Genomic DNA, 11023 nt, shown 5'->3' on the forward strand with positions numbered 1-11023 from the left:
CTCTCCCCTAGCCAGGATTAAGTTATTCAAAGCTAGATAATTTAATTTTTTTCATCCCCAACCTTTTCTCCAGCTGGTATTCCCATCTTGTTGAGATTAGCCGAGTGTTGCAGCGGTGATTCAAATCTGGAATATTTGTATCCTTTGGGATTGATTTGTCAGCATAATTGTAATCATATACATGCATAAAACACAACATCAGATATATTCATTATGTATTTTATTTCATTTTGATTCCTTATTTCTGATCCACTGCTACGTTGATACTATTTCCCCATACAAGATTGGTGTGTTTGTCCTCCTTCAATTGTAGAGTGTCAGCCCCTTAAGCTGAAAGAGTTTAACCTTTCTGATTTCCCCACTGAGTTATTTCCTCGTGGATGATTATTGCTTAAGTTTCCTCCCCAGTTAACTATCTGGATGGAATCACTCCTCTTGAGTCGTATCCTCATTGGGTCGAGTCTTTGTTTAACCGTTTCTTTCTAGTTACTACATAGATGGATATTTTGGTCCCTTGAGAATATGTTACCCAGTAACTAGTAATATTCCTCTCAATTTTCGAGTACTTTACTTTTTCCCAATGAAGCGCCACGAAAAATACAGAGTCGCCACCGAATTTTATTTATTCCAAAGGAAAGGGAAAATAGCAATAAAACCCCAAATGAGAGAAATGGTATCGCAACCAAGAGCGGATTCAGAAGTCGGTTATGCAAGGGGAAGGTATTAGCACCCCTCACATCCATGGTACTCCATGGGAATCACTTGCTCGTATCAAATGCATGTGGATGTTTGTTTATCTGTAAGTTGCTTGCTATCAGGAATGAGATGAGAGAATAAGATAGGGAGAGAAAATAAGTTTTAATTTAGTGTGCTCACCAAGGATTTGGACCCTTGTGCCTACGTATCCTCATACGTGCCATAAGGAAGTCAGAGCTTCGTAGTTCGGCTCAAAAATGGAGTATTTGTTTGGTTATTTTTACTAAACAGTATTGACGTTCTCGCGTTACTGTTCACTTGCTTGTATACTCGATCATGGGAGCGGAAAGTATTTGCTTGTTTGCGGTAAAGTGGATGCGCTTGGTTCGCACTCTAGCAGTTAAACATTACTTGCTCACGCATGGAGGCTTAAGCTTTGTTCACAGTAGAACGGAAGTAACACGTCCTTATTGAAAGATTTAGAAGAGAATGCACTAAGGCAAAAGATTATTTGATTTTTTGGGGTTGATTTTATATACGGAGACAAGCATCAGACCCTTGGCTAGATACAATCAACGATCCAATAACTTGGGAGTTGAGAGGACAATGTTGTCCTAACCACTCTTTTTCATCCAAAAAAGAGATTTGAGTTATGAAAAGAGTTTGGAAAGTCTAATCATTGGAACTTAGAGGGCGACAAGTATCTGACCCTTGACTAAGTTCGGTCAACGATCAGAGTACTTGGGAATTGAGAGGACAATGGAGTCCTAACTACTCTTTTTCTCCCTCATAGAACCTAGATCTAACTTGTTTGAATCATTAGATGTTTTAAGGGGGGAAGTCAAGTGTCGGGTCCTCAGGCTAGGTACGGCCGACAACCCAATTACTTGAATGTTGTGTACAAACACGTACACCCCCTTTGGCATTCAAATTTATTATGAAAATGTTTTTGAAAAAGTTACTTGACGTTGGATCAAACATTTGAACTTATTACAAAAAATAGTGTGAGTGAAGAATGGAGGTGAGAGATAGAATAAGGTTGAGAAGAGAATGGAGAAGAGATGATAGAATGAACCATGGATGGAAAAGACATGACGTTGGATCAAGTACCTTTTGTTTCTTTTGAAATGCTTTATTTATCGTTTTATATTTTATCTTGGTTACTAACATGCATGGTGAACTAACTAGAAAGCAATAAATCTAAGCTATTACATGACTATGGGGTGGGGGAGCATTTAACCCACAATGGGGGTGTGGATCCATACAATACAACATAAGGGAATGAAAAGGGAATACAAGTTATAAACTACTAAACTATGTACCATGCCTAAAGCATACTGTAACAGCCCAATTTTAGTAATTAGTTCGTATATTATTATTATTATTATTATTATTATTATTATTATATTTTATTTTATTTATTTGAAGTGTTAATTAATTAATCGGTTGTTAGGTAGTATAATGATCGAGTAGGAACCCTAGCTCTTCAATCAAATTGAAGAGGTAAGGGGGGAATCCTTATTATTATGGGTTAGTATGATTGGGTCAATGGGTAGGAACATGTTTAGGTTAAATCCTTAAATTGCATGGTTTTGGAATTATTAGGTTTGATAAATACTCTTGATTTGTGATGGTTGGATTGTGCTGAAACTGTAAATTTATGTTCTATTGTGTGCGTTATAATTTTCTGGACGTGTAGCTTTTTACGAAATCGAAATCGGAGGTCCGAAGGTCCTCCAACGATGAGAAACGTGGAGAATTCTGCATTCTGTTTTGTTGTTAACGCAGGAATAGCATTCTGTTTTGCGTTAACAGGTTAACCCAGGGCGTTAACATGTTAACACTGTTAAAAACCTGTTAGATTTGTATTCTGTCTCGCGTTAACAGGTTAACCCAGGGCGTTAACCGGTTAACACTGTTGAAAATTGCCAGGAAGCGCATTCTGTTTTGCGTTAACAGGTTAACCAAATGCGTTAACAGGTTAACACTGTTTGAAAAGTGAAAAATTGATATTTAAATGTTGTATTCGTTTTGGAATGAAATCTATGGGTACATATTTGATAATTAGTCTATAGTGGTGAATGATATATTGTTGTGAATGTGTATATATACCATTGGTGGGTTGTGAATGATGTATTTGTTAGGAATGTGTATGTGTAACATGGATGATGTGTTGTTATGAATGTGTATATGTACCATTGGTGGATAATTCATAGAGTTGAGTTATGGTGATATGTGGAATGTTAAGATGGTAGAGATGATCTTAATTGCATATGTGTTGGTATGTGTGCATTCATTCATAGCATGGTCGACTTCATTGTGGAAGTGGTGAAACTGTGGGTTCACATGAGCACTCATTGATCCTTAATTGGAAACAGGTGAGGTAGATGTAGCACTCATTGATCCTAATTGGAAACAGGTGAGGTAGATGAGCACTCGCTGATCCTGAATTGGAAATAGGCGAGGTAGATGAGCACTCGTTGATCCTTAATGGAAATAGGCGAGGTAGTAGATGGTACCACATGCATAGAGTCACATGTCTTGCATTGAGTCGCATTAGAATTATGTGAGAATTGAATGTTTGCATGGTTGTGATTGTGATGTGTGTATGAGATATGGTAATTGAATTTGGTGATGTTTGGATAATTAACTTGGTGAAATATGTGATTATGTGATAAATGTGATTATGCGTATATTTGAGAATATTGCATTGAATTTTAGTATTAACTTCTTGAGTGTTGATGTATGTTTGAAACATGAGAAATAAATGTTGGTTAATATTATTGACATGATTATTCAAGGTGTGATGAATTCCTTTAAATGTTGATTTAATCATTGTGCCTTATTATTCTATTTCATAATGATTTGAATTCTCACCCTTTCTGTTTGAATGTTACCTTTACATGGGCATCGTGCAGATACTCCAGAGTAGTATCGCTGAAGTAAGTGGACGGTAGCTCGCTCGAGATTAGCTGGAGAGTTTCCGTATTTTAGTTTGACGATTAGGTAATGAGTCAATGCTCTGGTCATGTAACACTGGGTAGATTGGTAGTATCGAACTCATATCTCATTGGAGATGCAGTGTGTTATTACTTGAGTTATTTTATCTTGAGATGATTGTTGAGAGATGATCATGGTATGGGACATGGATCATTTTATAATATGCATGAGTATTCTTTATTTTCCGCTGCGAACACATATGCTTGAATATTCATGATAATTGAGATGTGTTAATTTAAATGACCAGGTGTATTGTTGGTTTTTGAAAGCTTTTAGTTTTTGAAAACGTCGATGTGACGCCCTTTTGTTTATATGCATGCTTATTTACTCTAATTATATGTTACATATTTTGGGGTAGAAAAAGGGGTGTTACACATACAAGTGACAAGGTATTTCAAACAATACAAAGATATTGAATGAGAATGAAATAGTTAGGAGCGTGGCTTGCTAGGAGTGTGCTTGCATCTCAAAATCACATGGGGAAACACAAAACAATAAACGAGTTAGCATGAGACCAAGTCAAATGAATGAGAATGATGCAACGATATGTAAGTACCTACAATGGTTAGAATCGATACAAAAGGTAATGGATTAATCAATGAAAAACAAACAAAGATCTATCCTATGATCATGGAAAATGGAATTAGACATACAAAGTATTCATCATCTAAATTGAAATGGGATTTTCAATTTAATCAAAATGATCATAATGAATCGATTAAATGGACAATTAAAGTGACTATTAATTCTAAAACTAAAATCTACCTAAACATGAATTATGATCAAAATTCAATCAACATGGGAAATTCCCAATCCAAGTTACAACTTGAAACCTAATGAACATAGACATGAAAATTATAAGGCAATATACAAGTCGAAATGAAAATTAAACCTAAAGCGAATCATGATAAAATCAATATCTAATCACATTATCTAATCTGAAATCACAAGGCGAAATATCGAAGCCTAATGACTAACATGCTAATCAAACTATGGTCAAACAATTAAGAATCAAATTCTGAAAAAAACGAAATCGAATTAACATGATTAAACCTAATTCTATCATATGGTCAAAATTAACTTAATTAAACATGAATTAAGCTCCTAATTGCCAAAAATCAAGAAAAATCTTAATATACCAAAATTAAAACTATGTAAATTCTAACAAGATTAGGAAGCTGAAGTCAAGAATAAATTAACATAAATATTCAAGGGTTAGCATGAACATACAACTTGGGCCCTGGGGGTTTGAAATTGGACCGGGGGTATAGTGGATTCATGAAACGAAGAAAGAAAAGAAAGATTCGCTTAGGCCAAAGGCCCAAGCCTCCCCAAAAAAAATCCACGAACCGGGTTCTATGAACGACCCACAATGCCTCCTCAAATTCCTTCAAGAAGCGGATTTTTGTTAGAACTCATGGACGAAACGACGAGGCAACCTGCGAATCAGCCAACGCCGTCTCCATCTTCCGTTTCCACCAACAAACTTTCTTGCTGATCTAATGTATCGTCACTCTGAGCCGCTATCACATCGAACTCCTCCATTGATAATTTCGTCGCTACCACCGTCAGTTTGGTTCTCGAGGAAATCGGATTTACGGAGAATCTCGACGCCGGAAAGTTTAGCGCCTTGGAAATGGGTGGATTCAATTTTGATTTTCCTTTGGAAATTGAAGGTGAGAAGCTTTGCGGAGAGACGGTGCTGTGAACCGACGCCATGGCCGCGAGTTGGTGAGTTATGAGTTGTGACTTCCCGAGTCACTGAGTTTCGTCTTCTCCGCCTCTGTTATTCTGACTCCTTCCTCTTCTGCTATTTCCCATTTGCGTCGTTATTTTTGCAGGTTGTCGAGAGGTTATTGAAGGTGTGACAGGTTAGAGGTCTTGAGAGGAAACAGGTAGCCAGTCAAAGAGTTGTTGGTGTTCTTGCGTGTGATGAAGATTGAAGGTGGAGGTGAGAATCGGACCATTGTGTCATTGACGAAGAAGAGGCCACGATGATTGCTGGGTCAAGATGAATATGATGATGACGATCTTTCCTTCAAAAGAGTTGCGAACAAGTAAGAATGAGTTTTCACTTTTTTGATCCTTCCCCTTTTCTTGCGCTCTTCTTCTGCTTCTTCTATTCTCTTTTTTTTTTCTTTGTGTTGTTGTGGTTCTTCCAGGAGGTTGCAGGATGGAAGGTTTTTATGTGAATTCTGAGAGGTTTTGCTTTTTGTGATTTTGTTGTAGTTAATTGCAGGGTTGATGAGAGAGTGAGGGGGTTTTGGAAGCAGTGGTTTTTAAGAGGTTCGAATGGTTCAGAGTTGAGGGAAGATTTGGTGATTTGTGAAGCGGAGTTTCTGAGGAGGGTTGTTGAATGATGGTGAAGATGATGGAGTGAAGTTAAAGAAGGGTTTTGAGAGGAATCAAGGTTCTTATATGGTGGTAGGAAAGTTGGTTAGAATTCGGTTAGGATTGTTGTGAGTCTAGAAAAAAAATTGTTATAAAGTGAGGGTTAAATAGTGTTTTGGGAAGGAGGTTATGGGCTTTGTTGAAGAGGTCAGTTTTCTGCCCAATTGGTTGAAGATTCTCTTCCTATTCTTAGGATTGGAAGGTAAGGTTATGTAGATTTTTCCTTCTGGAAAATCGGTTAGAGGTTGTTAGGTTCTCTTTCTGCTGGATTCTGTTTTTATTTTCGGTTGGTTACAGGATTCTATTATAAGGTTTTGGAAGTTAGTTGAGCCGGTTCTAATAAATTTCTTGAAGTCTTTTCGATTCGAGAGTGTTCGGTTAGAATGTCTCGCCAAAGTTTTTCTTTCAGGTTGCAAGTTATATCAGGTTTTGTTAACAGTTGGGAGTTATTCGGTTGAGTCGGTTAGGTGGTTGGAATTCCTGTTATGCCAGTTGGAGAATGTTGCAGTTTTGTTGGAGTTTGTTTTGACAGTTAGTTTGGGGAGGTTATGAATTCTGTTAGAGATTATTACTCAGTTTCGGTTCAGTTGTTGGAGGTTGTTCTGGGGTGTTTGACGGTTCTTAGTTCTCTTATCAGAGAAGTTCCAATTTAGTTGGTTATGGAGGTTCGAATCCCAATGGTTTTTAGTTTTCCTGCTATATATTATGTTGAATTTTTCTTATTGTTCCCAGACCTCTTTTTCTGTTGTGTACTGGTTTTTACTTTTGAATTGGATTGAATCCCATTTGCAGATTTTTTCAGTTGAGTGTTAATGGTTCTGCAGGATGTCTTTTTGCAGGAAATTTTGATGAAGATCGAAGATATAAGTTCTTCCTTGATCATGTTGCAGTTTCACTGGCTTTATGTGAAATGCTATGGAATTGGCTACGGATTGAAGATTGGAAATGCGAAATTGGAATGGATTAATATGCTTGGAATGTAATTTTATGCTTAATTTGAATTGTACATCCATTGGAAAATTTCTCACTGAGCTTGCTGGTCCGAAGAAATGCAGATGGATTGAGTTTTCTAATTATGTAATTTTGATTGAAATTGTTTTCTGAATTTTGTAATTGGAACTAAAATGTTATATTTGGAATTGTGGGTTATGATGAAAAATGGTTATTGTAATTAAATGCATTTGTACATGGTTGAAATGAAATCTTGGTGGTTAAAGGCATTGAAATTTTGAATGGAATTCAAATCATGTACTAAATGGTGGTAATTGTAATTGAATTAGTATTGAAAGTGGTTAAAAGAAATGGAATTGGAAATGGAATGGTTAAAAGAAATGGAATTGGAAATGGAATCAAATGGAATTTGAATGGTGTAATTGAAGGTCACAGTTGGAATTGAATGGAATCAAAATGTAAAAATTTTGGATTTTGGAATTCAAATGGAATTGATGTATTATGGTAATGAAAGTATTGTAGATGGTTATTGAATGGTTTAAAAAAATGTAAAAAGTTGAACATGAAGGATAGTTAGTTATGACTTGGAAAATGATATTGGTTACATGGTTGATTTTGGTCAAAGTTGACAAAAAAATCAACTGTTGACCAAAGTCAACACTTGGTCAAAGTTCCAATCTTTTGTATTTTTTCGTGTAATGAATCATTGTAATGATTTTGATGATGGAATTTCCATTTGAATGAACTTGGATTGTTATTGAAATGAACCCGTAATTGTACACAAACATGTCTTGAATGGAAATGCATTTGGCATGAATTGGGATTTGAATTATGGACAATTGTATGAACATTCTTGTAATGGATTGAAATGAACAGTGACCAGAACTTGTAATTGACTTTGAATTGAATTGGTCAAGATATGGCATGGAATGAATCATGTGGTATGGAAAATGAGCTTGAATTAATGAACGTAGATGATAATCAAGGCTATGACTTGGATGAAACATTAACATGAATCCCAATGACGTGAATTAATTATGGGTGGACCAAAACCAAACCAAAGGAAGTGTATGGATGATACAAAGCATATATGAGATTAGGCCTTAACATGGACCAATGGGCAATGGGATTGCATGGACCAATGGACACATCATGAACAAACCATGAGAAAACCATGCACTAGAAATGAACAGATGAAACAAAGACAAACAAACCATGAACAAGCTATGGGTTAAGAATTAGAGAATGACTAGATGACATGTCATGAGAGAATCGAATCAACTGGAAGTTATGATGCCATGGAAATGGACTTGAACCAATTATTACTATCAAGAAAAAGATGAACATGTAAGACCATGAAGTGAAAGCTAAACAAAGTCCAATAAACCGCCATAATGGGCCATGACCAAGTGGGCCTTGAATGAATCATGGCCAAGCAAGTGAAGCATACATAATGGTTGATAATGAATAAGATGGAACAAGGGTTACAGGCACACCCAATTAGGGTTTGGGGACTCCCTGATCAAGTGAGGATCCCAAGATTAGGGTTTTTCTTCACCAAGAAGCCAAAGTTGAATCATCAATGTTGGACACAAAACACAAGCTTTCAAGAGTTGCCTCCACTTATGGTTTGATAGATTGAGCCACCTTTAGTTGCAGGGAAACCCTGGCTTCCACTAGATGCAAGCACAAAGCTTTGAATCCACGATTATGTCCTCTTGTATTAGAATAATGACTATACAGGTGAAATGAATGATATGAAGATATGCATATGACTAGGGTTAGTGACCTAGATGAACTTTGTGAAAGGTTGGGCAAATTTTGGGGTATGACACCCAATACTCGATGAAATGTAATCTACTTCCTTTGCTTTCTCCATCGGATTAATTTTCACATTTCCCCAGGCAGTCTATCCTTGATATGTTCATCCTAACCGATGACAGATATTCTCCCTTTGTGGTTTTCTACCCAGTAAAAAGGTAGTTATAATCCCTATTTCATTCCCTAGAGGGTTAATCCTTGATATTTTAATCTTAAATGATGACAGATTTTCTCCTCTTTGCGGTCTTCTTCCCAGTAATAGGTAGTTGTAAATCCTACTTTCCCCCTGCCAAGTCTATCCTTGATATGTTCATCTTAACCGGTGACAGATATTCTCTCTTTGGTATTCTATCCAGTAACTGATAGATATAATTCCTATTTTTCCCCGACAATCTATCCTTGACATGTTTATCCCAACCGATGAAGGATATTATTCCTTTGAGTCTTTCCTTGATATGTTCACTTTAACTAGTGACAGATATTCTCTCTCTGGTCTTCTGCCCAGTAGCCGGTAGTTGTAAACCCTATTTGATATTTTCCCCAGCAGGTTATTCTTGCCCAGTAACCGATAACGAATACACCTCCTTTTTCTCAACGAGTCATCCTTATTCCTTGATATGTTTACCCTAATCGGTAATGGATGATCCTCTGTCAGAATATATTATCTCCCTACCCAGTAATCGGTAATAGATATTATACTTCTGGTACTCCTGTGTTGAAGTTCATTCTTCCCCAGTTGAGTTTGAGTGCGTATTTCCTCAGTGAAGTTGCTAATCCCCTGTTCGGTTCAAGTATTTCAGTTCTGTTCTAGTTTACCCGTTTCCCCTTCAGATTTTCCCTTATCCCCAACCGAGCCCTTCCATTGATTTATTTTCATGAAATTCCTCTCGTGTCTCCACCAGTTTTCAAGTCGTAGTCTGGTTTACGCATAACCACTTATTCCCCAGAGTCTTTGCCTCCCCAGTGAGTGTTCCCTATGGAATGCATTATGTTCCTATGGGCTTTCAGTCTCTCTAGATTCTTTTCCTTTATGGAAATATTTTCCCCACATAGATTATTTTTAATATTTCATATCATATGCATCATGAGGTCTCTTAGGGACCAAAATTTGTTTCTATATGTTGTTATTTAAGTCCATTCTACTGAGTTGATACGAAGATTTTAACCTTCACATCCTCAGTTAGAATGTCCTTAAATAGGGGCGGCTGTAAGACCCTAATTTTGACCCTAAGATCCCTCATGCTATCTCACCAAATGCATTGGCTTTGGGATCACACATTGCATCCTCCTTACCCCTCATTTTTTGGGTTTGCATTGGGAGAGGTCACCAAGCATATTTGATTGTATCATACTTTTTTTTCATTATTTACTAACCAAAATACCAAAAATATGTCAATCTATAGTTTGTTGCTTTTGTAGATAGTGTGTGCGTTCACCCATGCTTCATCAAGCTCATATCTAGGGTTTGAGACCCTGAATGGAAGGAGACTAATAAAGAGAGGGTTCACAATGACTCTATAAATAATATATGGATCCCCATGGTCTTCACATATCATTTTGATCAAGAATTCATCAAGAGTTTGAAGCTTGTTTGCCTTGGAAGCCCTAATTCATCTAGGTATCTTGTGTGACTTCCTCAACAAGTTTCTTCATCAGTTGATCAAATATTTCAAGGGATACTTCATATTACCTCATATTACACATATATGATCCTCCATTATTCCCAAATATCAAGAGAATTTCAAGGTTGCAAGTTGGTTCATGGTGGTTGACCAGAGAAAGTCAACTAGTCAAAACTGGGGCTCCCTAGACCATATATCCTACGATATTTATCATATGAAGATTATTCCAAGAGAAAAGTTACTCCTTATGACATTCCAAACAACTTTCATGTTTAAGTCAAGAGCTATTTTTGCTTGGAAAGCCACTTTTTATGGTGAAAGATTATAGGTCATTTTGTCTGAACCCTAGTTAGAAGGTCAACTTCCAAGGACCATAACTTTCTCATTTTTCATGAGATGAAAGCCATTAAAGTTTAATGATTAAATTCAAGATGTAACTTTAAACTTTTATTTTTGGAAGAAGTTCAAATTCAACTTTAAAATGCATGTGCCAAAAGGAAACATTATAGGTCACTTTGGGCCATTACCATTGAACAAGTGAT

General features: G+C 36.6%; 1 long non-coding RNA gene across 2 annotated transcripts; it reads left to right on the forward strand.

The window, feature by feature from the left end:
- Window positions 1-5075: 5075 nt before the first annotated feature.
- LOC127084594 (uncharacterized) lies at window positions 5076-7307 on the forward strand. Of its 2 annotated transcripts, none has more exons than XR_007788755.1 (3): window positions 5076-5427; window positions 5538-5753; window positions 6912-7307. It is a non-coding gene; the product is annotated as an uncharacterized LOC127084594 (long non-coding RNA). The 2 variants fall into 2 exon arrangements; XR_007788756.1 differs by having other exon boundaries at window positions 6927-7307.
- The last annotated feature ends 3716 nt before the right edge of the window (window positions 7308-11023 follow it).

Source organism: Lathyrus oleraceus, chromosome 5 (assembly GCF_024323335.1).
Source record: "Lathyrus oleraceus cultivar Zhongwan6 chromosome 5, CAAS_Psat_ZW6_1.0, whole genome shotgun sequence".
Taxonomy (NCBI): domain Eukaryota; kingdom Viridiplantae; phylum Streptophyta; class Magnoliopsida; order Fabales; family Fabaceae; genus Lathyrus; species Lathyrus oleraceus.